The sequence below is a fragment of the Pan troglodytes genome, chromosome 7 (genome assembly GCF_028858775.2).
Source record: "Pan troglodytes isolate AG18354 chromosome 7, NHGRI_mPanTro3-v2.0_pri, whole genome shotgun sequence".
NCBI lineage: Eukaryota > Metazoa > Chordata > Mammalia > Primates > Hominidae > Pan > Pan troglodytes.
In genome coordinates this window covers 89,995,576-90,020,820 of record NC_072405.2, presented here as the reverse complement: position 1 = coordinate 90,020,820, position 25,245 = coordinate 89,995,576, and the positions used below count along the sequence as shown (strand labels likewise).

At 36.4% G+C, this 25,245-nt stretch overlaps 1 long non-coding RNA gene across 1 annotated transcript in view; it reads right to left on the bottom strand.

The window, feature by feature from the left end:
* Positions 1–4,067: 4,067 nt before the first annotated feature.
* LOC134810883 (uncharacterized) overlaps positions 4,068–25,245 on the bottom strand; it is a 32,706-nt gene continuing 11,528 nt past the window's right edge. Inside the window, exons 2-5 of the long non-coding RNA XR_010159620.1 lie at positions 17,746–17,944; positions 15,156–15,324; positions 13,934–14,121; positions 4,068–5,454 (exon numbers count right to left, since the gene is read on the bottom strand). This is a non-coding gene — a long non-coding RNA (uncharacterized LOC134810883). The remainder of the gene's footprint in view (positions 5,455–13,933; positions 14,122–15,155; positions 15,325–17,745; positions 17,945–25,245) is intronic.

Sequence of the window (25,245 nt, the reverse complement as noted above, 5' to 3'; positions counted from 1 at the left end):
CAAGGCCCCCTGCTTTCTGGAAAATTTCTGATCCACTCCAGACTCAGAGCCCCAGGACCTTTGCACCTGCTATTCCTTCTGTCTCTACTCCTCCCTGAGATATCTCTGGGGATCACTCCATTACCTTTTTTTTTTCTTGTCTTTATTCAAATGTCACCTTAGTGATAATGTCCAATGCTTACTATCTCTTCTTCCTTTATTTTTCTTTAAAGTATTTAATGTCATCTAGTAAACTCTGTATTTTAATTACCTTTTTTTTCCTTGATTTTCTGTCTCTTCTTACTATTAGCCACATGAGAACAGGAATCTTTGTCTCTTTTTGTTTTATTCCTAGCATCTAGCAGTGCACTTGGCACAGGGAAGACACTCAATAATAAATTGTTGAATGAATAAATGAATAGATGAATGATTTAGTCACGTAGGCTCGATAAATGAGATTTTGTCTTATCCTTCAGACTTGGATTTTGCTTTGGCAACTTTCCTACATTATCAGCACCTCAAAGACCAGCCCTAGTCCTGTTCTCTTGGGACTTAGATCCTGACTCTGAACCCCTATCTATGTTTCTCTCTCATTGTTTCCTAACAGACTTTTCCCCAGTGCCAATTGCCTGAATGTCTGAACACTTCCATCCCTGGATACCCCCATTATTACAGTGTATTTTTCTGTAGAATCATTCATTACCTGATCTTCATTTTGTCAACAAATAATTTTTGAGTGAATTCCATATGCTGGGAATTATGCAATATCTTCGGGATGAAAAGAGCAAGGGGACACAGCCTTCAGATATCTAGGACTTATTGTTCCAATACCCTGTTTTGTCTTTCGGCTTAGATCTTAGGTTCTTTATAAACAGTTCTGTCCATCTCCAAAGATGAGAGTCTAGTTTTAGGACAAAATTCTTTCCCAGTATGCCCTGTACTGCTGTAGCTAACAAGCCACGTCTAACAGAGTCAGAAATTAGAGACCAGCCCCGTAGAATGTATGCTGAGAAAAACACCTGAGAACCCTATATTATTGATTTTATATCCTATTGATTTTTTCCTTGTGTTATTTTCAGAAATATTGAACACTTTTGTTTTAAATAAATTCAAAATTCAAAATTCAAAAATTCACTTTTGTTTTAAATAAATTCAAAATATCTTAAATAATAAATTTAATTTGAATAAATTCAAAATATCTTCCTCTTCTCCTTCAGGATAGTCTTCACTTAGCAACTTAGGCAATACCAAATTTGTTCCAACAGCCAAAGGTTTCACTCTGTAAATCTGTAACTCTCCCTTTGGCTTAGAAGTGAAAAAAAAAAAAAAAACAACTTGTACTTTTTTAGGCCTCTCTGTTTTGTTTGTACAAGTTACTGCCCTGATGGTTTTGATATTCACCAGATATTTTAATTACTGATAGTCATTACTTTTTATAAAGAGCCCATTTAAAGAACAATCATGAAATATACTCTACTTCATGAGAAATCGATGGTTGCTCTGAAAAACAAAGCTTAATCCAATATGAAGGTCATGTAACAGCTCAGCAGATAATTCTGTCTAAACACATTCGTTATCTGCGTATTGCCAAAACCATTAGCATCTTGAGCTCACAAGTCCTCTACAACCAAACACATTCACCGAATGCAAATGTCTTCTACTTACGGTTGCTTGCTTTTTCCAGGAAGAATGATGGAAGGGACAATACTCTGTGCTTCACCATTGCCTGCATGCTGAATGAGTGTATTTATTGGTTCAGTGGCTAACCGTTCAATTGCAGTCTTCACTCATGCTGCAGGGTTACCATGTTAAGCACAGCACACAGAATCAGAAGAAATATGTTCAGGGTTTTTAATCTTTCAGCCCACAGATTGCCCACTGTACATGAGTAAGGTTTTACAACCACATTATAACCAGAAATGAGCTTTCTTCTAATGTAGATCCAAGTTAAATATACTCTATTACAAATAATTGCTTTCCTTAATCTAACTAATGGAATGGTTATGCTGAAGGCTAAGGAAAGGCAGCCAAAGCAGTGGTGCCCATTCTGCATACATGCAGGGCAGAGTCCTGGCTGACCACTTCTCAGTTCAGGCCAGACTCACTTTGTATTCCCATGTATCCTGAAGTTTCAGCCCTAAAAAAGAAAATCCTTAAAATGGTGTGAGTCTTAACAAATATTCCTTCAAAACTAGCCTGAGCAACATCATGAGACCTTGTCTCTACAAAAAATAAATAAATTAGTTGGGCATGGTGGCACACGCCTGTAGTCCCAGCTACTTGGGAGGCTGATGTGGGAGGATCACTTAAGCCAACAAGTTCAAGATTAAAACGAGCTATGATTACACCACTGCACTCCAGCCTGGGCGACAGAGTGAGACCCATCTCAAATAAATAAATAAAAGTAAATGTTCTTAATAACATACCTTAATATTATTTAATAAGTACAGCTAATAAATATCCCCTGGCTTTATTGTTTCTAGACCTCAGAGAACTCACAATTTCCATCATCTGACAACAGCGAGAGAATGAATTTAATCATTTTAAGGCCCAAGTAAAAGACCCCATTTTCTTCTTCCATTTTTCTGGATCGGTCCATGAGTAATGTTTTCTCTCTGTGACCTTCAATCCTTTTTTCTCCCATGACTATTTTTCCTAGACCACTTTTCTCTTTGTCTTAATAAAAACCTTCCCAGACATGGCTACTTCACCAAGTTCCCAATGGGTCTTCCTTTCCCTTCGTTATTAACATTGTGATAGAGTAGGTACAATGCTCACTGCTTTCATTCCTCTCCTCATAGTTGCTTTTTAACTCCCTGGCCCTGTCATTTGAATTCCACAGCCATTAATTAATTACACTTCCAAAGACACCAATGGATTTTTCAATATCAAACACATTCTACTGAGTCACCAGGCTTCTTCAGCATTTGACACTGTTAATTTTCCCTCCTTTGTGAAATTTTTCTCCCTTGGTTTGTGTTACTACTTACTGGCTTCTTTCTTAACTGTGCCCTCTTTATTCCTTTCTGCATCCCTCCTCAAATATAGACATTTCCCAAGATTCAGGCTTTAGTCTTCTTGTTCTTTTATCTGGCATGCTCTACCTTGATGATCTCATCCAGGGCTTCCACTATCCCTTCTAAAGCAAATCATCCTAGACTTTCTCTCTAGCACTGACATTTCTTCTGAGCTCTTAATCCATATTCCAATTGCTTCCTGTCCATCACTATAAAACTATCAAAGCTGGTAGCATTGATAAACATCTTTCAAATCAAACTAATCATTTTCCCAAAAGATATTCCGACTCTCCCATTTACTGTCTTGACAAATGTCATCTGAGTATACACATCACTCCAGAGAGAAACCATCACTCCAGAGAGTAATGGAGTTAACTCCCTCCTATCCTTTATTATTCAATTAGTTCAGTAGCTAAATCCTATTAGCTCTACCCAACTATCCCACCACTATCCCCTCCATCCTATCCTGTCTGCTGTCTCTCAATTCATACGCCCCTGCTCCCTCATGCACCTTTACAATACCTACCAAACAAGATGCCCTTGCTCCAGCTTCCCACCTCTCATGCATTTATGCACTTTGAGTTCAGTTACTGTTCTATGGCAATATATAACAATACCGTAATCCTAAATGGCTCCCTCTACAGGATGAAATTCAAACACTCTGGCTACCTTTCAAGCCCTGTTTGCCTCACACCTTCACAGACAGCCTAAATTCTGGCCACATTTTTCATTTATTGTTCTCAAATGGACCATCAAACCTCCATCCCTTTTTTAAATCCTAATCTCTTTGTTCAGCATATTCTCCCCACTCTCCGATTTTATCTGCTGAACTCCTACTTACTGGTCCAAGCCCAGCTTGAAATTCAATTCCTCTTCATGTGATTTCCTGTGTCTTCCATTATCGCCTCATCAGGAGAGTTCACTGCTCCTCATCTGTATTCCCACAGCATTTTGTAGACTTCAAAGACATTCAACATTGAAGCTTCATCTTTTCAGAACTGAACTTAGTACATGACATATAGTAAGTGTTCAACGAGATCATTCACTTTGCACATGTTTATTGAGCACTTTCTATACACTGGACATTGTTTTAAGTGTTGACAATATAATGGTGGAAAAATCAGACACAATTTCCATCTTCATAGGGCTTACAGCTTAGAGGGAATTATAACCAACAACAACAATAAAGAAACAACAAGTGTTTATTTAGCTTCTTTGCATTCCCTGTGCCTTGTATAATCTTTGTTAACCTAAGAAATTAACTTCTTACATGTGAAATTGCTAGTTTTCTGAACTACTAATGAAGCATAATTGTCAAGTAATAAGTTTAAAATCATTCGAAAAACAACATTATAGTCATCTGATTCCTAAAGCTTGTTCTATTTTTTTCATAAAGGAGGAAGACTGAAGAAGGGATAAATATGTTAGATGTATGAATATTAAAGCACATTTATGTATACATAAGTGTGTTTCTCTGAGGCAGTTGGAGGGATATAAGTGAAAGCAAAAGAGGAATAGATTAGGAGATGTTGAAGAGGCACCACGCTAAGAAAAACAGGCTGCAGATTAGGCCATAATCTTCTGTTACATTTTTTTGACAACTTTCCTGATAGTCCCAGACATCTTGGGTTTTCTGTCCAACGTCCTGCAACGTTACTGAATTTTCAAGCAGCTATGTGAATTCTTCCAGGCACTAGTTTGGTCTGCAATTGCATTGTTAGGCAAGCCGAACAAAAGGCAGCCACTCAGTTCTACTGAAAATGAGGACAGCACTAATTAATTTAGAAAGATGGGGGAGTGAAGCAACTCTTGGTGGTACTTCAGATTCATTGTAATTGATGATTCAAATTTCCATAAAATTTTCCCTTAAGAACAAAATACATTATAAACTGCTTGATAATGCTAATCTTCATAACATATGCTTCTTCATCTAAAGGGGTAATTTACTCTTACCATTTATCACACCTAAAAACTCCCAATGCTATAACTAAAACCATACTGTTAAAAAGGCTGAGATAAATCATGCAGGCAGATGGTGGTTATACAAGCCAAACTATAATCAGGCTTTGAGTCATACCAAACAACTTTCTGACACTCCCAGGCATGACAGGAAGGCTTAAGTGGCACTTTTCTCTGAGAGCCTTTCTGTGGCACAAATTGGAATGCCCCAGAACACGACCAGCTTGTCTGCTCCTGATGACTGTTAATGAGATCCCAGAATTCAGAACCAGCCAGAGCCTATTTACTCTCCTTTCGTGGTCCCCACAGTCCTTTCTATTTGGTCACATCTCCTTTTAGCATGACAAATAGCATTGGTAACATTTCCTGACCAACGTCCCAGTTAAGGCTCTTCCAAGAAACCCAAACACTAGGTCCTCTGTCATCCAGCTCCATTTCATCCCAGTTGAGGTTTCTTTGCTGTATACACAATTTCTTTGAATCCCAGAGATGAGAAAAACTGTATGTGGTATGGAGAGGGAAGGGAGGATAAATTAGATATAAAAATAAGACTATTTCAAATGAAATAAAATAAGAAACCAGTTAAATATTTCATATGAGAAAAATGAGTGTTAATATTGTTTGAGTCATTAAGATGAGCCAGGTACTGTACTAAGCATTTATATGTATTGTTTCATTTAATCCTCAACCAACCTACCTATGAAGTAAGTCCCATTATTATTCCCATTGCACAGCTGTGTAAAGAGATTCAGAGATGCCACGTAAGTTACTCAAGAACATAAAGCTGGTAAGAGAAGGAGCAGAGACTTGAATGGGCTCCAGATGATGTCAAACGTTTGGCTTTTAGCAGCTTTAGTACTGCTCTTATTAATCCTAGAATCGGCAATATTTCGATTAGTACATAAGCAATTGCAAAAATGTCTTTAATGCTTGTATAATATTTATTAGCCCCAAATGGCATCCTAATACAAGAGAATGTTCTTTTCAAAAGCCTTATAGATAATAAACCACTGACTGCAGCAATTTGCCTTCAAATTCTATTCTGCATTTCTACTTAGTAACAGTTTGGGGATGCTGTGATAGAAAGGCTACGTCACTTGCTTTCTGTGCTCTGTACCTGCTTTTCAGGCTTGCCCAAATCTGGAGGAGGTCAGACTGCATGGGAGATTTCTGACAGTGCCCCCTGACTAGTTAACCACTTTAAAGATGTATTATCTGGAACATGGTATCATCACACACTGCTTTGTCATGATCCATCAGGAGATTGTGTTGCAAGGAATATGTTAATAAAATAGAGTTCAGACCCCTAAACAGGAAATTTCTAAACAAATTAGAGCAGAACAATTTTAAAACGAGCATTTCTTGGACAATTTTTATATGTCAAAAGTGCTAAGCACTTTACAAATATCTTATTCCATTCTCATAAAATCTCTAAGATCTATATTTTATTCTTCCCATTTTACAGATAAGAAAATTGGGACTTAAAGAGGTTCAAAGGCCAAGCATGGTGGCTCCTGCTTGTAATGCCAGCACTTTGGAAGGTCAACATGGGAGAACAGCTTGAGCCCAGGAGAGTTTGAGACCAGCCTGGGTAACATAGTGAGATCTCATCTATACAATTTTTTTCTTTTAATTAGCCAGGTATGTTGGCACATACCAGTAGTCCCAGCTACTCATGAGGCTGAAGTAGGAGGATCACTTGAGCCTGGAAGGCAGAGGCTTCAGTGAACCATGATTGCACCACTGTGCTCCAGCCTGGGAAACAGAGTAAGACCTTATCTCAAAAAACAAAACAAAAAAGTGGTGGTAAGGGGTTCGGCAATTTGTCCCAGAGTCTTACAGCCATGTAGGTATCAGAACCTAAACCCAAATTCCTATATATATATATTTAAAACATGCATTCTTATCCTTTTTTTTGACAAATTCTAATTGTATATAATTATGGGGTATACAGTGATGTTATGATATATGTATACAGTGTGGAATGATTGAAGCAAGCTAATTACCATATCCATCACCTTAAATGATTATTATTTATTTCTCCCAGCTGCAACTTTGTACCCTCTGACCAACCTCCTCCTACACCATTCTAGTCTCTGCTTCTGAGTTCCATCATTTTGGATTCCACATATAGGTGAGAACATGTGGTATTCATCTTTCTATGCCCATCTTATTTCATTTAACATAATGTCCTCTAGGTTCATTCATGTTGTCACAAATGACAGAATTTTCTACTTTTTTAAGGAGGAATGGTATTCCATTTTGAATATATACCACATTTCTTTACCCATTCATCTGTTGATGGACACAGGTTGATTCCACAGCTTGGCTATTGCAAGCATTCATATCCTTGATACTACATTACCCCTCATTCACAATCATACTCTAATATGATGTCATGAGTGGTATACAAAAGAGACATTTTGTAAAGAACCAGCAATAGGATAAGTTATTAGTATGCATGTGGGAATGTGTGGTACATGTCAGAGTGCCTATTGTATGTGTCAAAGCTGATATAAAGATAAAAGATTCTTTAAAATTGTTATAGAGTAAACTAGGAGACTATGAAATATAATTTGTTCTTTGCTCCATCGTCTAATTCCTAGATATCTTTGGAAAGTAATTCAGCTGTGTTTCATCAGTTTACAATTTGGGGAGAATATTTGACACGTACCTTTCTCACAGGAGTGTTTTAACAAAAACTAAGATATGGAACAATTATTGTAAATGTTTCTCATTTAATATGTTTATCAGTATCATGCCATGTCATGGAGTTTAAACTGTCCTTTAAGCAATAAATTGCTGCTGGATATTTTCAAAGAGAAGCATAACGTGACCAAATTCTCATTTTGGGGGTAAAAAACCACTGGTAGAAATATGTGAAAGGAGTAATTTTCTTTAAATGCATTGATGTAACAGCAAGGTTATAAAGTGTCTCTGAACACAGGCAGCTGGTGTGAGCTAAGCAAGGAAAAACTGGTAAAGGAAACAAAAGCAAAGCTTCTCAGAATACTGTTTTTCCTTCTGTCTCTGAGAAAGGATCAAACAGGAATTTGAAAGCCAGTTATAAGACTTAGTCACTGCAAAGTTGACAAAAACAAGCAAAGGGGAAAGGACTCCCTATTCAATAAATGTTGCTGGAATAACTGGCTAGCCATATGCGGAACATTGAAACTGGACCCCTTCCTTAGGCCATATATAAAAATCAACTCAAGATGGATTAAAGATTTATGTAAAACCTGAAACTATAAAAATTCTAGAAGAAAACCTAGGAAATACCATTCTGGACATAGGCCCTGGCAAAGATTTCATGACGAAGACCCCAAAAGCAATTGTGACAAAAACAAAAATTGACTAATGGGACCTCATTAAACTAAAGAGTTTCTGCACAGTGAAAGAAACTATCAATAGAGTAAACAGACAATCTAAAGAAGGAGAGAAAATATTTGCAAATTATGTATCTGACAAAGGTCTCATATCCAGAATTTATGAGGAACTTAGATAAATAAGCAAAACCAACTCCATTAAAAAATAGTCAAAAGACACGAACAGACACTTCTCAAAACAAGGGCATGCACACAGCCAACAAGTATATGAAAAAATGCTCAATATCACTAATTATTAGAGAAAAGCAAATAAAGACTACAGTGCGCTATCATCTCATACCAGTCAGAATGGCTATTATTTCAAAAAATAACAGATGCTGGTGCCACTGCAGAGAAAAGTGAGTGCTTATACTCTGCTGTTGGTGGGAATGTAAATTAGTTCAACCTAATTTACATCAGGTGGAAATGTAACTGCGGAAAGCAGTTTGAGGATTTCTCAAAGAACTCAAAACAGAACTACCATTCAACCCAGCAATTCTATTACTGGGTATATACCCAAAGGAATATAAATCATTCTACCATAAAGACACATGCATGCATATGTTCATAGCAGCACTATTCACAATAGCAAATACATGGAATCAATCTAAATGTCCATCAATGGTGGACTGGATAAAGGAAATGTAGTACATATACACTATGCAATACTATGCAGCCATAAAATAGAATGAGGCCATGTCCTTTGCAGCAACATGGATGCAGCTGGAGGCCATTATCCTAAACGAATTAATGCAAGAACAGAAAACCAAATACTGAATTCCTCACTTATAAGTGGGAGCTAAACATTGGGTACACATGGACACAAAGAAGGAAACAGCAGACACTGGTGCTTGCAAGAGGGTGGAGGGTGGGAGGAGAGTGAGGATTGAAAAACTACCTATTGGGTACTATGGTTATTACCTGGGTGATGAAATAATCTGTATGCCAAACCCTTGCATCACACAATTTACCCATGAAATAGCTTGCATATATACCACCCTGAACTTAAATAAAAGTTGGAAAGATAAATAAATAAATAAATAAATAAATAAATAAATAATGAGAATAATGGAATAAAAAAAGACTTCGTTGTTTGGCCTTGGCCCAGTTGCTTAAATTCACCAAGTCACAGTGTTCTCATTTGTGATATTGGAATAATCATAGTACTAACTTCAGAGGGAATTTATGAGCATTAAACAAGCATTTGCTTGTTATTTTGTTTAAATATAAACACTATGTACCATCAGTGTTTATCTTTTAGTGTTTAACACATTTAGCTATATTGGTATCAATTATTCTGTGTTTAAAGGAAAAAATCTGCTATGAAAGACTGTGAAGATCAAAGGGGACATGATCCCGTAAAGATATACTTGTGTTTCTTCACTTTTAAAGATATAGGAAGATTAAGTATACTAGCATTAATTATTTACTTTTCTGGTTTGCATTTTAGAAAGAACTGTGAATCTCTCAAACTAGAAAGACTTCTAAGAAAAAATAATTAACATGCCACAGCACCAAATCAGTGAATGAAACTACATGAATGAAAACAGTGTTTAGAAATGAGGTCTGAAATTCCTGTATAAACACTGATGCAAAAGGATATTATTTTTAATGTTAAATTTGTCAATCATTTCACCTTTTAACAAGAATATTTTATGGTGCATGCTACATCTTTTATGTTAATTTGTTGTTTACTACAATAAAACCTCTATCTGCTTTTTTGTTCCTGTTAAATGGGGCAGGAAACCGGAAGTCAAATAGCTCACACTGTGTCATTCAGTGAGTCACATAGGGAGAACTCGGTTTGTAGTGGGATCACATGTTCGGGCCAGTGACTTTAAGTGGCTTTCAGCAACATAAGCCCCACTGTTCTGTGTTGCCTCGTACAACAGCATCTCCTTCTCCTATCTGAGTTTTTCTTGGCTACATCATCTCTCACTTCCCTCTCCTGACTACATTGCTACAACAAAAGACAGACTCTCTGAGCCCCTTTATGCCCTAGTCTGAGACTGTGCTAAAGGATACATATAGAAACTTTGGATAGTGCTGTGAAGTCACATTAGAAAAAGTATCCCACATCACACACATGAAACATACGCAACACACACACACATACACCACATACACACACACACACACACACACAAACACAATGTGGTACTCTCTTGCTATAGCATTCCTTTTATGTGTGAGACAAGCATCCCAGCCTGAGAAGGAGATATCATGTGAATAGAACAATAATAAATAATAATTTCAATTCTTCTTCTCTGGCAGAAGTCTATGCAACAATATTTAGAGTGTGCTGAGGATCTCAGCATTCTCCCCTTCTATAAGCCATTTCAAGCTTCTCTATACTATTATCAGAAAAAATTATACCGCTTTCCTGGACACTGCTTCTCTCTGCTGCTCTGTCTTGCACCTTAGATTTCCCTCCAGACTTTTTGAAAAGGAACATTCACGTGTCCATCCATCACCCAAGTTCCAAGTCCTGGGAGATGTCCTTACAGACTCCTCCCCTTCTTCCTCACCCTAAATCCCATCATCTCTTGAATACTAGTTGATCAACAGTAGTTCTTATGGTATAGTCCCCAACCAGCAGCATCAAGATCACCTGGGAATCTGTTGTTTATTATGTATTTTGAATCATTTTTCTTGCAGTGACTGCACTTATTGAGGCACATACCATTTCTTGCCCCAACAATTATAGCAACATCCTAGTTGGCCTGCCTGCTTCCCATCTTTCACCCCTTAACTCTGTCTTCATCAAACTGTCAGAGAGTATTCTAGGAAGACATGCCCTCCCAAACATAAGATCCCCGAGTGCTTCTTGTTATCTGTGGCAGTATTTTCAAGTCTGCTTGATCATAAGATTAATTTAAAAATTAGATTATGGGGTCCTACCTTAGAATCTCCAGAGTGATTCCTATGATCAGAGGAGCCTAGGAAATGTGGACCTGCAGATGATCATCTAAATTCCCTTGCCGGGCACACAGGGTTTTCCATAAATTCATTCCTACTTACAGCTCTCATTTTATCCTGCTATTATCTGCCTTGAACATCCTCTTCAAACATGCTCTTCCCCCATTTCCTATCCCTCAATTGCCAGTCACTTGGATTAAATCCTCTCCTCTGTGCTCATATAGTACTGACAGCATTCCTCTATCACTTACTCAGTTATTGTCAAAACTTGAGTTACTGACACCCCTGGCTGACAACAGTTTAAGTCCCGGCTTACTCATTGATAACATTGCTCCTCTAGTCAGAGTTCCTAGATGCATGCAACAGAAACTGACAGTGGTGAGCTTACCCTTACAGGTAATTTACTGAAGAGACATAGCGTGGCTCATAGACTGACAGAAGGTGATGGAGTTAGTCTCCAGGAAACAGTAAAAAATCAAGGAAGCCTAGACAGCCAAGGTTATTCACAGCAACAATCTAAAAGCTACCTGCTTTGATAACAATCGTTGAACACTTGGCGTTGCTAGAGTTGGATTCCTGTTATGCTTGTTCTATCCACAGATAATTTCTCAGCTAACCTTATGTTTGTATCCTTATCTCAAATCCCAGATAGCTTCATCTCTTTGATTGACCTAAATCATGTCCCCACATTCTAGCTCAGTAGTTCTTATGGTATAGTCCCCAACCGGCAGCATCAAGATCACCTGGGAATTTGTTAGAAACACAAATTCTCAAACCCCCTGGGGATAAGGCTCAGCAATCTATGTTTTAAAAAGTTTTGCATGTGATTTTGATTCATGCTAAGGTTTCATGACTACTGTTATAACCACAGCGAGGCTGGAGGAAGCAGTATTTGGCCACTTCATTTCCATAATGGGACCAGTGCCCACTTGCTAGGAGATTACTAAAAAGCAGGAAGGATGTTAACAAGTTGTATAGCAAAGAAACAAACAAAAAGAAGCAGATATCCACTGTATGTTTTTACAATCCTCAATTTCAGGAAGACTAGGAATTTCCTAATATCATAAAAGTAATAAGTACTGGAACAATTCAAACTTAGTAACCCCTGTCTCTACTTCTCCATATTCCACATTTTATGACCTATTTTGTCAACGATAAATACCTGATGTTCATTTCAATTTCATCTATGTGAACATGACCTCATATTTTAAAATCAGATATGAAAATAGCTTTGTTTACTGGATAGTTTTAATAGCACCTATTTATTCAAGCTTTGTCTACAACACTGATAAACATGGGGTGTAGCTTTCCCTGGCAGCTCTTTCTGCAGAGTTTATAGAATTAACCATTTAAATATTTGATTTTCACTCAGCTGACATCTTAAAGCATCCATGGGTCCCATTTGACATAATCAACCTCCAACACAAAATGATGTCATTTACACAATTATGTTTACTTTAGTACACAATAAATCATCTTTCCACTTAAAAATAGTAACATTATTGTTTTGTTATTAGGTAATATTTATTTAGTGCTTGACATGTGCTAGGCACCATTTTGAGTTCTTTACATGTCTTACATCATTTATTATTATAACCTTACCAGTTAAGTACGTACACTATTCTCATTTTTATATAAGATAATTGAGAAAAAGTGAAATAATGAAATAATTTTGACAAATTCACATAGCTAATAAGTGGTGGATCTGGGATCTTATTCAGAGCAGTTGGCTTCATACTAGTCATCCTAACCATATGGTGACCAAGTGTTCCAGTTTTTCTGGGACTAGGGGGTTTCTCATGATGCAGGGCTTTCAATACTAGGATGGTTTGTCTTATTACAATCACTATACCGATCTGCAAAATAAACTTAGGTCTCCTTATTTTTTTAATTTAATGGCATTCAGAATATATCAAGCTGCTATGAACTACATGTTGTCTCCCCTAAAATTCATATGTTGAAGACTAATGCCCAATATGATGGTATTTGGAGTTGGGGCCTGTGGCAGCTTATGAATATAGAGCCCTCACAAATGGAATTAGTGCACTTATAAGGAGAAGGAGAGAGCTTCCTCTCTCCCTTTGCTCCATCATATGAAGACACAAGAAGGCATTCATCTGCAAAGCAGGAAGAGTGTGCTCACCAGACACTGGATGTGCCAGCACCTTGATCTTGGACTTCCTGACCTCCAGGACTGTGAGGAATAAATTTCTGCTGGTTAAGTCTCACAGTGTATGGCATTTTTATCATGGCAGCCCAAACTGACTAAGATAGAAGATGCTGGCTGATATCCATTGTTCCAGCAAAAATGGAGCCACATGGGCATACGGGGGCATGCGGGTCTCCAGTGTCTCTATTCTATTTGCAACATTCCAGAGTGTCTATCACTTAATGACAGAAAGGCCCTTTCAGAGGAGAGGATTTACCTGAAAGAGCTTTGCTGTTCTGAAGAAGCCCCTGGATTTCCCCACATATTCCTGTCCAAACGAGGACAAGAGATTCCAAAAGTATGATTTAATATAAATTACTCCAGTATTTTTCTCCGTAAGAACTTAAAACTCTTTAACAAAAACTTGAACCAGTTTGTAAATGGCAACTATAAAGGAGACAACGGAATAAAAAACTGGAGAGAAGAATAATGAGGAAAGGAAGACAGAAGAGCTAAAATATTTAGTGGTGATTTAAGTTACTTACCAGAATAGTACTGAGGAAGATAGCACGTGCAGTGTTCTTCAAACAACACACAGCGGTTTACACTTGCAGAGAGGAGTGCTCCATGATACTGGGGTTGTGTCAATAATTCTCACCTCCAAACCTCAGGAAGGAACAGCTGTCAGCCTCCTAATGTAACATTTCAAACATCCTTCCTAGACGTGACTCTTCTGTTAATTGAGACATCCAGTTAGATATCAAAATACTTGCACTTTAAAGAAAGGGTCTTGATGAATTTCTTCTGTCCCCATTCACATCTCCACAGACAATCCTTTTAGTTATTTGTTTCTTCTGGTGGTTACTTCTTTAAATGGCTGTTACTGCTAGATAATAATCTTAGGCAGCTAGTTCTAGATTTCTCAGTTTTCTTGTTATTTATATATGTTCTGCTCTAGTAAGAAATTATTTAACACATTAACGACAACTTTCACTTGTCCCCAGCGTAGCTATGTCAATATTTGTACTTCTCTGTTGATTACCTTTTTAATTTTAGATAATGTAGCTCACCTTTATTGTTCTCTCCACTTTAGGAAATAAGGATGTTAGCCCCTTCACTATTCCTTTCCACCTTCTAGCCTCTGACGTGTACTTGTACTATAACATTTCAAGGCTAATATCATTTACATGCCACCCTATAAACATACTATTTGATGCTTTCACATGGCATGATTCTAAAAGTTAAAAATCAGGCCAGGTGCAGTGGCTCACGCCTGTAATCCCAGCACTTTGGGAGGCCGAGGCAGGCGGATCACGAGGTCAGGAGATCGAGACCATCCTGGCTAATATGGTGAAACCCCACCTCTACTAAAAATAAAAAAAATTAGGCGGGTGTGGTGGCGGGTGCCTGTAGTCCCAGCTACTCAGGAGGCTGAGGTAGGAGAATGGCGTGAACCCAGGAGGTGGAGCTTTCAGTGAGCCGAGATTGTGCCACTGCACTCCAGTCTGGGCAACAGAGCAAGACAGTCTTAAAAAAAGAAAAAATCAATAAAGTGTTTATTTACATCTTTATAATAATGCAAATATTGTTCACTATCCAGTTGAGTATCATGATTACATTTATTTCCTGTGGTTTTTTAGTTCGAAAATGCTTTCTTATTTCTTTGCATTATTTGTTTATATCATCTCCTTAAGTCATTTTAAGAATACTATAAAATCTCTCAGGCCCCTTTGATTTCCTTGTGATCGCCATCCCAGATCTTCTTACCTCTGGTTTATTCTGACCTGTAGATAGGTTCTCTAGATCAACTGTAGAGCCATCATCATTGTACTTTCCTTTATTAATTTTGTAAATTAAATTTACTCTGCCATAGACTATATCTTCCTCTCTCTTCATTCACTCATTCTTTTTGCTGGAGCACATACTCAAGTAACTCCTGAGGAAAGGATAAAAGTTCCAAGTGTTTGCACTTATAAAAATGGCTTTATCATACCCTTGTAGTTAATTGCTAATTTGACTGTATAAACAATTCTAGATGGAAATTATTTCCCCCTTCAAATTTTAAAGGCTTTATTCTAGTGTTTTTTAGTCTGATGTTTTTCCTTAATAACCTACTTTCTTTCACTAGAAATTTTTTAGAATATTTTATGTATCCCTTGTGTTCAAAACTTTCAGTTATGTCTGGTTTTCATTGTGCTGGGAGCTTACTAGATTTTTTTTTCTTTTTTTTGGTTTTGGGTTTTTGTTTGTTTGTTTCATTTGCAGGCTACTGTCCTTCAGTTTGAGGTATTCTCTAAAATATCAGCCTTCAAACTTTTTTATCCTACATCTTCTTTACACTCTTAAAAAATATTGGGGACACTAAAGATTTTTGTTTACTGCATCTATCAGTATTTAACATACTAGAAATTTAAATTCAGAAATGTAAAAAATATGCATTAATTTCAAAATATTTTAATAAGAAAATCATTGCATGTTAACATTGATAATATACATTTTTATGAAAATATACTTCCCAAAACAAAAGGATTAAGGTTAAAAATAGCATTGTTTTTGACAATCTCTATAATATCTTACAAGAAGACAACTGATTCTTGTATTTGCTTCTGCATTCAATCTGTTGAAATATGTCTTTTGGTTATGATAAAGAAAAGGGAGGACCTCAGAGGTCCTCAGATCATACCTTGAGAACTGCTGTTCTAGTTTTTCGATAATTCCTCCTTTCCAATCTTACTAATCTTTTTTATGGAATCCCATTGGTTATATGTTGGATCTCACATATTGATAATTTCATATCTCTGAATTTTACCCTTGTATTCTACAACTCTTCATCCTTTGTAATATTTTCAAGGACACTTCCTTAATTTGAATTCGAACTTATTTGTTTATTTTTGTGTGTGAAAAAAATTTTCAGAGAGGCCTTTCTTATTTCCTGATTATTACTTAGTATACTATCTTCTTTTACTGGATGGAAATTTTTAATGAATCTTTATAAGGATACCAATCAGAGGTTTTTAAAATTCTTTTCTATTCCCTGTATCATTTGTTTTTCAATGGTCACTTTTAAGACTGAGGCAACAGAAAGCTGATTGAGAGACCTGGATATGTGGATGGAATTTGTCAATTACCAGTTTTACTTCTGAGATGACAGTGCAAGTCAATCATTTCACTGGAGATGACTAAATGTCTGAATGGAATTGGCTTTATCTGGGGGGCACTGATATCTTTAGTTTTGGACTGGAGTGGTAGTAATGCACATGGTATGTCCAAATCCTAGACAGTCCAGAGATTTGTGGGGCTGATCAGCAACCTCTTTGGCTGTGTTTCTTCTTAGTGTATGCTACACAGTCCTGCTTCTCTCCCACTTCATCAGTTTTCATACTCCATCTACTTCCTATTTCCTTAAAATTTCTTTACATCTCACATTGGTGAGTATTCTTAACTCTATCTTTTTAACTGAAAATTTGTGTCCTCAGTCAGCTATCTTTAAGCAGAGCCATGCTCTTTTACATTTATAATTCATATTTTAATGATTTGCAATTCCTTTTTCAAAACATCTTCACAGTTGTTATTTTATTTTATCCCGATAATATTCTCCAGAAGTAAGTGAGAACAATATGTATTTTCATGTCTAGTTTTTGGGTGATGAAATTGAGTGCAAGAGAAGTTGAGTATCTTATCCAGTAATATTCAAGAGATAAAGAAAAAGTTGGAAGTAGGACCTGGATCTACTCATTTCTATCATAGTTTGCTGTCCATTAAATGAAGCTGTTTCATGCAAAAGAATTGGATTTGGTATCAGGAGAGCTCAGTTTAAATTCTGGCCTTACTATTTACTTGATGGGTGAAAACCGGGGTTTTGGTTTCTGCAATTATAATTGGGGATTATAATAATTGCCCTACTTATTCTTCAGAGAGTTGTTATGATTAATAAAATGAGGCAATATTTGTAAAATTGCCTTATAAACTGTATAATTCAATACACATATTAAATATAAATTTCCTAAATAACTAATTGGTATATACTTTAACTTTTTTTATTTTCAAGGTTATTTTCAAGGTAGACTGTGTGAAAGAGGTATTTTACTCATATAGTTCCAAATTCAAAAGATTAAAAAAAAAATACAGGAAATGATTGCTTCCATGGCTGCCTCAATCCATCTCATCTCCGTATCTCCTAGCAATGTGTAAGAGTAACTGCTTCCACAAAGCCTTGACAATCTAGTTGCCAAATTTCTGGATTTTTGACATTCTAAAAGAAGTGGAAAATAGTAAAAATGGTTGCTTTGGTTATCTATCACTATATTTTAAAAGACCACCTTAAATCAGCTCACAGGGCTTAAAACAAAACACTTACTTAACTAGTTTCAAATCTTCAGTTTCTCCAAGCTTGACGAGGACAGCTCCCTCCAGGGCCAACTGGGCAGCTCAACTGAGGCTGGAGGCCCTTCCTCCAGGACGGATACTCACATGGCTGGCAAGTCAGTACGGACTGTTGGTTCCTGTCCGCATGGGCCTTCCTACTGAGAGGCTTGTGCTTCCTCACAGCATGGTGGCTGGGTTTTAAGAGAAAGAGACAGAGGAATTGGAAACTGTGTTTCTTAAAGCCTTAGCTCAGAAATTGGCCCAGTAATACCCCTGCTGTAAGCTTTTGGTTGCAAAGCTACAGAACTCAGATTCAAGAGAAAGAGATACAGACTTCACCTCCTAACGGAGTGTCGTATAATTCTGGGGCCATGTTTTGAAACCATAAACATGGTATTATTTGATTCAGCATTTCTCTTTTTATGAGTGCAGATGAGTATCCTCTTATAAATCTAAAGGCCATTTGTATTGCCTGTGCTGTACTCTCTGTTCATAATTCTTTGCCTATTTTTTTCCTATGTGTTTAACAGACAGACATCTTTATTTATTTATTTATTTATTTGACAAAGTCTGGCTCTGTCACCCAGGTTGGAGTGCAGCAGCAGAATCTTGGCTTACTGCAAGCTCCACCTCCCGGGTTCAAGCGATCCTCCCATCTCATCCTCCTGAATAGCTGGGATTACAGGTGCGCACCACCATGCCCAGCTCATTTTTGTATATTTTGCAGAGACAGGATTTCACCATGTTGCCCAGGCTGGTCTCAAACTCCTAGGCTCAAGCGATCAGCCCACTTCCTTGGCTTCCCAAAGTGCTGGGATTATGGGCATGAGCCTTTTTTCAGTTGGTGCAAAAGTAAATTTAAATATTAGGTTGGCGAAAAAAAAATGTAATTGTGGTTTTTGCTATTACTAGTGTGGCAAAAAGCGCAATTATTTTTGCATCAACCTAATATTTATTTGAAGAAGATGCTTATGTAAGAGGGAGGTGAGCTTTTTCTTTGTGATATGAGTTACAAATAATGTTTCCCAGTTTGTCAGTTGTCTGTCCTTTGAATTGGCTTATCAAATTTTTACCTCCATGCAGAAGTTTTTGTTTTGACTTGTTTTAAAGTACTTGAATTTTACAATCTTTTCTAAAATGGCTTATGGCTTTGAGTCTGTAATTAGAAAGATCTTCCTCCTTTACAAGAATTTACTAATGTTTTTGCTGTTTGATTTTTTTACATTTAAAATATAAACTCATTAAGAGTAATTTATGTTGATGTATGCATGAGGTATTTTTATTTTTCAAAATGAACTTGACTATTACCTCCACTTCATCTCATCACCCCATTTAAAAAATTTAGGAATGCTTCTTAAGTTATTCCATAAAGCATGATGCTGGCTCAGTGCTCTTTTCAGTATTGTTAATGCTGATCAGCTGTTTTTTCTCTTTGGATCCATCAAGTAATGAATTACAGTTCATAATATTGTCTTATATTTCTAAAATAAACCCCACCTTGTAATGACTTATCATTCTTTTAAGAACTACTGAGCTTTATATGCTAGTATTTTCAGATTTTTGTACTTTATTGATAAATGAGATTAGTCTCCATATTCTCCTTTTGGTGTAATCTTTGTCATTTCTTTGTTATCAATGTTATACTTCCTTCATAAAATGCACCTAGAGACTTTTCTTTTTTTTTTAATGATCTGAAATAATTTAAGTAACATTGGAATTTTGTGGTCTCTAAATGCTTTGTAGAATTCTCCAGGGAAACCATTTGAAGAAACAAAAGCAACTTTTTTACTTACTTGATTTCCTTTTTAGAACATCTACCTAGATTTTCTATCATCTGGATGAGTACACCATATTTTTCTAGAACATTATTTCTTTCATCCAGGTTTTCACAATTATTTTTGTAAAGTTAAACCAAAAAAAAAACCTTCCTGTGATTCTTCTTATTTTCTCTTTTTTTGTATGAATGTACCTTAATATCTGTAGTCTGAGAATTTTATAAGCTCTTTTTCATGACCTGAAATGTTAAACTATTTGTTTTTATTTCCCATTTTAGAAAGAAAAATTTCCATTGTAATGTTAAGCTCTTCGGCTTTATTTAATTATTGCCACAAAACTCTGCACGATAGATTTATTTAGGCAAAAATTCTGTCCTCTTATGAATATTAAAGTCTACTTTAACCAGACTTAAATGAAATTCTTTCCTAGGAGGACATTTTGGTGATTATGTACTGAGTATTTTAACTGTTTAAATAAGGTCACAAGCCCCTGACCATCCCTCCCTGCAGGTGCATAAGACATAACACCTGCTATAAACAACACCTTAAGAAAGCTTAAAGGTTTTTATTTAATTTCAGAGACCACCAATGAAAGTCCATGAATTCAATCAACCTGCAAGTTATTTACTTGAATGGAGGGTATTGGTACATAATTAAACATTCCATGGAACTTGGGATTCTGTATTAATCGCTCAGATTTATAATTCTCAGTGTTTACTTCATATACTTCAATAAACACATTCTTTGTATTTCCATGAGGCTTGTAGTTCTTAGAGACAGTAATAACCTAATTTATTTACTTGAAATGTTTATTTTCATTTACATAGGAAAGAAAGAATATGTTTCCCTAATTTAAGAACATAGAGGCAGCACGAGCTACTGCTTTCTTCTTGAGTCTTGTAAGGCTTGGCTATTTGTTTTCAAAAATGTTGTGACTGATAAGAAAACTGGGCTCAGAGAAGCATAGTGGCTTTTTCTGGGGCACATAGTTATTAATGGCTGAGCTGAGCCTAGAGTTGAAGTTTCTTAATTCCTTCCCCCTCAGGTCTTACAGCTTAGTAGTGGAGACAAATACATCAGATGAATACAAGAAAATCAGCCATCATGCTTCATGACAAGATGAAAAAGGAGAACATGATCACTTTCAGACTAGGGAAATTCTGAAGACCTTGCAAGGCAGGTTAGATCTGAGCAGAGTTTTGAAGCTGGGCAGGCTTTGGGAGGAGAATAGAGGACACCCTGCCAGACGGGACCAGCAGAGCAAAGACCTGTGTTTCCCAGGGAAAACTCAGGAGCAAACCCAGGACTCAACCAGGAGCAGGATAGCAGATGTGGTGGCAGTAGGGGGTATGTGCCAGGAGTGGGGGTTAGAAAAGAGGGAAAGAGGTTCAAGAAAGATCATGGAGTGCTCTGAATTACAGGCGAATAAATGAAATTTGTCTCTGTAATGGGAAGTTTTAGGGACGCTCCTCTTGGGAGATGAGCTGGAGGACTGCGTCTCAGTGGGTGGAAGGAGACTTACTGTATACACTTTGTACTATTTGAAGTACTTCCATGCGCATTTATTACTTTGTAAAAAGAAAAAAATAAAAATAAGTCGTTAAAACCACAACAATGAAAAATTTATCTAAGCAGGAAACTGCCACAAAAGAAAAGGGCAGAATCCTGTGTTGATCAATGCCAGCAAGCTCCGTGAAGCAATTCATGAAGCAATTCACCTCTAACACACTCTGGGTTGTGTTTTCTCTCTTGGGTAAGAGACAAATGGAAGAGGAAGAAAATTAGCTCAGGAGAAACATCTCTGAGACCTGAAACAATCAATATGATTTGATAGTTTTCCTATCAGGCAATAATTTAAGCTCCAGGGAGAGAGAGAGAGAGGTTCAAAAATCTATGGTGTGCCATAACCCTATTAATAAATAATAAAGATAAAAAACAGCTGTTAGAACAGGGCCACAAAGGAGAATAAGTTTAGAGAACATTAAATGAACCCATCTGCCAAGAATGTTGTTTCTTATATTTTTGTGTGTAAAGTCAGTGAGTCAGCAAGTTATTCATTTTTGTTTGAAAAGTAGCTGAAGAACATAGCTAGTTCAGAGATCAGAAACCAAGGAATCCTGGAGGAGAAGCATCCTGCCGCTTAGGGGCCTTTACCCAAAGTAACCAGAAAAGCTCTGAATCCAAAATGCTTACAGTGAAACGTGCCCCCACGAAATCCAGCTAATAATAGAGATGTGGTTTAATTACTGTGATTTTAATTTGTGTGCAATGGACACAGTCAAGGAAACAATCAACACAGTAGAGAGACAACCTATGCGATGGGAGAAAACATTTGCAAACCATACATCTGATGAGGGTTCAACATCTCTAAGGAACTCAAACAACTCAATAATTAGAAAACAAATAACCCAGTTTAAAAATGGGAAACAGATCTGAATAAACATTTCTCAAAAGAAGTCACACAAGTGGCCAACAGGCATATGTAAAATGCCCAATATTACTAATCATCAGAGAAAGCAAATTAAAACCACAATGAGATATCACCTCACACCTGATAGAATAACTATTATCAAAAAGACAAAAGATAAATTTTGGTGAGGATGTGGAGAACAGAGAATTCTTGTACATTGTTAGTGTGAATGTCAATTAGTGCTGTAATTATGGGAAATAGTATAAAGGTTCCTCAAAAAATTAAAAATAGAACTACCAGATGATCCAGCAATCCTACTTCTGGATACACATACAAAGGAAATGAAATCAGTATGTCAAAGAGATAGCTACACTCCCCTGTTCATTACAGCATTATTCACAATAGCCAAGATATGGACTCAAACTAAGTATCCATCAGTATAGGAATGGATAAAGAAAATATGCTATATATGCACAATGGAGTACTACTTGACCCTGAAAAAAACGAAAATGTTGTCATTTGTGACAACATAGATAAATCTAGGAGATATTAAGTGAAATAAACCAGGTACAGAAAAATACTGCATGTTCTCACTTATACTTGGAATCTAAAAACGTTGAACTCATACAAGTAAGGAGTAAAATGGTAGTTACCAGGGAACTGGAGTCGAGGAGGCAATTGAGATGCTGATCAAAGGACACAAAGTTTAAGTTAGATAGGAGGAATAAGTTAAATAGATTTATCGTAACATGGTGACTATAGTTAATATCAATATATTATAGTCCTGAAAATTGCCGAGAAATGTTAAGCATTCTCATTCCCTAAAAAATAAGTATGTTAATTAGCTCAATTTAGCCATTTTACAATGTATACATATTCCAAAAGGACGTGTTGTATATGATCAGTAAAGATCATTTTTACTTGTCAATTAAAATTGTTTTTCATTTTAAAAAAACAGAGATTTAGTTTTATGTCTGGAATTTTAATCTGTGTGTAATGGACAGACTGGATTTGAATTATATCTGGGTTCTTGTGATGGTTTTGTGAAAACAGATACCAAGATAGAGTGAAATAGGCTGTGTACACCACTATTGCAAAAAACAATAACTCAACATTTCTTTGGAGTTAACAGCATGAAGATGGCCCTTCTGCATTGAATTAGTTCAATCGATACCAGTCTTCAGTTAAGTAAGAAAAGTTACTTTAAAAAACTAGCTGGCACTCATTTTTTAAATTGTTTGTTCCATAGCATTTGTTGTTTAAATGAATTCAGCAAGCTGCCAGCCTGTTCCTTCATATTAATCCTTCCAAGTATTTGAGAGGTTGCCAGAGCATGTCCTGACATTACAAAATCATTAAGTAAAGCATTTTCAGTAACCAGTGTTGGAGAGGAGAGAAAAGGAAATGGGAAGGGAGGGAGGGGAGAGAACGGTAGGGAAGGAAGGGAGGAAGAAAAAGAGAGAGGAGAAAAAAATGGACTGAAAGAAAGAGAATGAATGAATCAACTACAAATGCTACAGAATCCCTTCTGTTCATGTCTTTTTGTTTGCTTCATTTTCCTGTCCCAATAACATTTGTTAAGAATGTGTTAATAAATTTTAAAGGCTATTATTTCTTAATATAGCTTTATAATAATAACAACTCTTCCTAAAGCCTTCAATTTTAATTTAGGAATGTTGAGTAAAGATGGATGTCCACAGCAGCAAAATGGACACAGGTGCCCTATAAAAGAACCAGGAACCATCTCTTCAGTCACCAGGCTGAGTCACAGCTGCTCTTTGCTTAGCACGCTGATCAGGGGTACAAAGTGATGACTCTCTGGATGAACTTTTCAGGCAGAAGGTCATTCTGTGGGTGATGCAGAAATGACAAAAGGTCAGCAATTCTGTTAGCTTCGTGGTTAAGTTTTCCACGGTCTTGCTTGTTAAGTAGATTATAGTGCTTATTTTCTTCATTATCCAATTAAAGCATGGAAAACAAATGCTCCTTAATCAACAGAGACAGATGAAATATTTCCAAAACCTTTTTAGAAGAATATATTGAACAGAAGACGCTAATAGAGAAACATGCAGGACTAAATACAACATGTAATTGGTAGCTTATAAATGCCCTGTCATCGCCCTGATTGCCAGATTAACAGGTTTCCTCTTTAGATTTCACTGAAATAATTTTAGTTCTTGCCCACCAAGCTGTGAAAAACTGAGAATATAAGAAATAAATATGTTTTTAAGCTGGTTTGATGTTAGTTCTCATATCTAATGTACGACCACTCACATTTGCTCTTGGTAAACAAGCAGCAGCAGATAAACAATGGGTAGCAGTTTTCATAGTACTTCTGTGTTTCCAAGCTTGAGTTGTTTTGGAATTTTTGCGTTTATATTTAAGCAGTTAGACACATATATTTAAGTATCAACTGGCTTTTGCTTGCAGGAGTAAGACATGATATTCAAATGTCAATTTTACTCTCCAAATCATGTCATTTTTATGAGAAGATGATTCTTTCCCCTCATTTTAGGAGTTTAGGGATTTGTTTCAAGATTTAACTTAAAAATAATGTAAATAATTGATTATGAGAAAAATTAGTAACAGTTGCAGCTCTTTGTGAGAATTTTACAAAAATCTTTTGTGTATAGTTGACTATTATTCAATAATGGCAAAAATAGAAATTATTTTCCCGAGAGGTTTATGACTAATTTTATAACAGTTCCTGGCTCACTTTCCTGTATTCAGTAACCTCTTCTATAAAATAAAAATATTTGGATGGATAATTTTCAAGATTAATTTTGCTACTAAAATATCTTTCTAATGTTTATATGGTTTAAATAGACCATATGTATTTATTTATATTCTTCCTTAACCTACTGGCCTACTTTAAGTGGCATCCGAAGCAAGATTTCTCTTCAACATTTATGATGTTTCATAATCTCTTCTTCCTGTAATTATATTCCCACATTTTAAATGGCATTATCCATTTCCATCTCTTTGGCCATGAAGCATATATCCTGTTGATGATCCATAATTAGGCCAAACCATTGGTGAGTTTTCATTACCTAAAGTATCTCTCTCCACTGAGGCAAGGTTTATTTACTCAGTTCTACTTCTGCCAAAGAAGAAACATTCACGCTTCAGAAGGTGCAGCGGAGGGCGTTCACAGTGTTCACAGTGATATGGGGACACTGTCATGTAAACACAGACAAAAACGTCTAAGAGTCAGCCTGAAAAGAATGTTTGCTGAGTGGTTACATTTGATAATTTGTTAAAAGTCAAATAACTAAAGTAGATAATCACAGAATGAGTACAAAAGGAG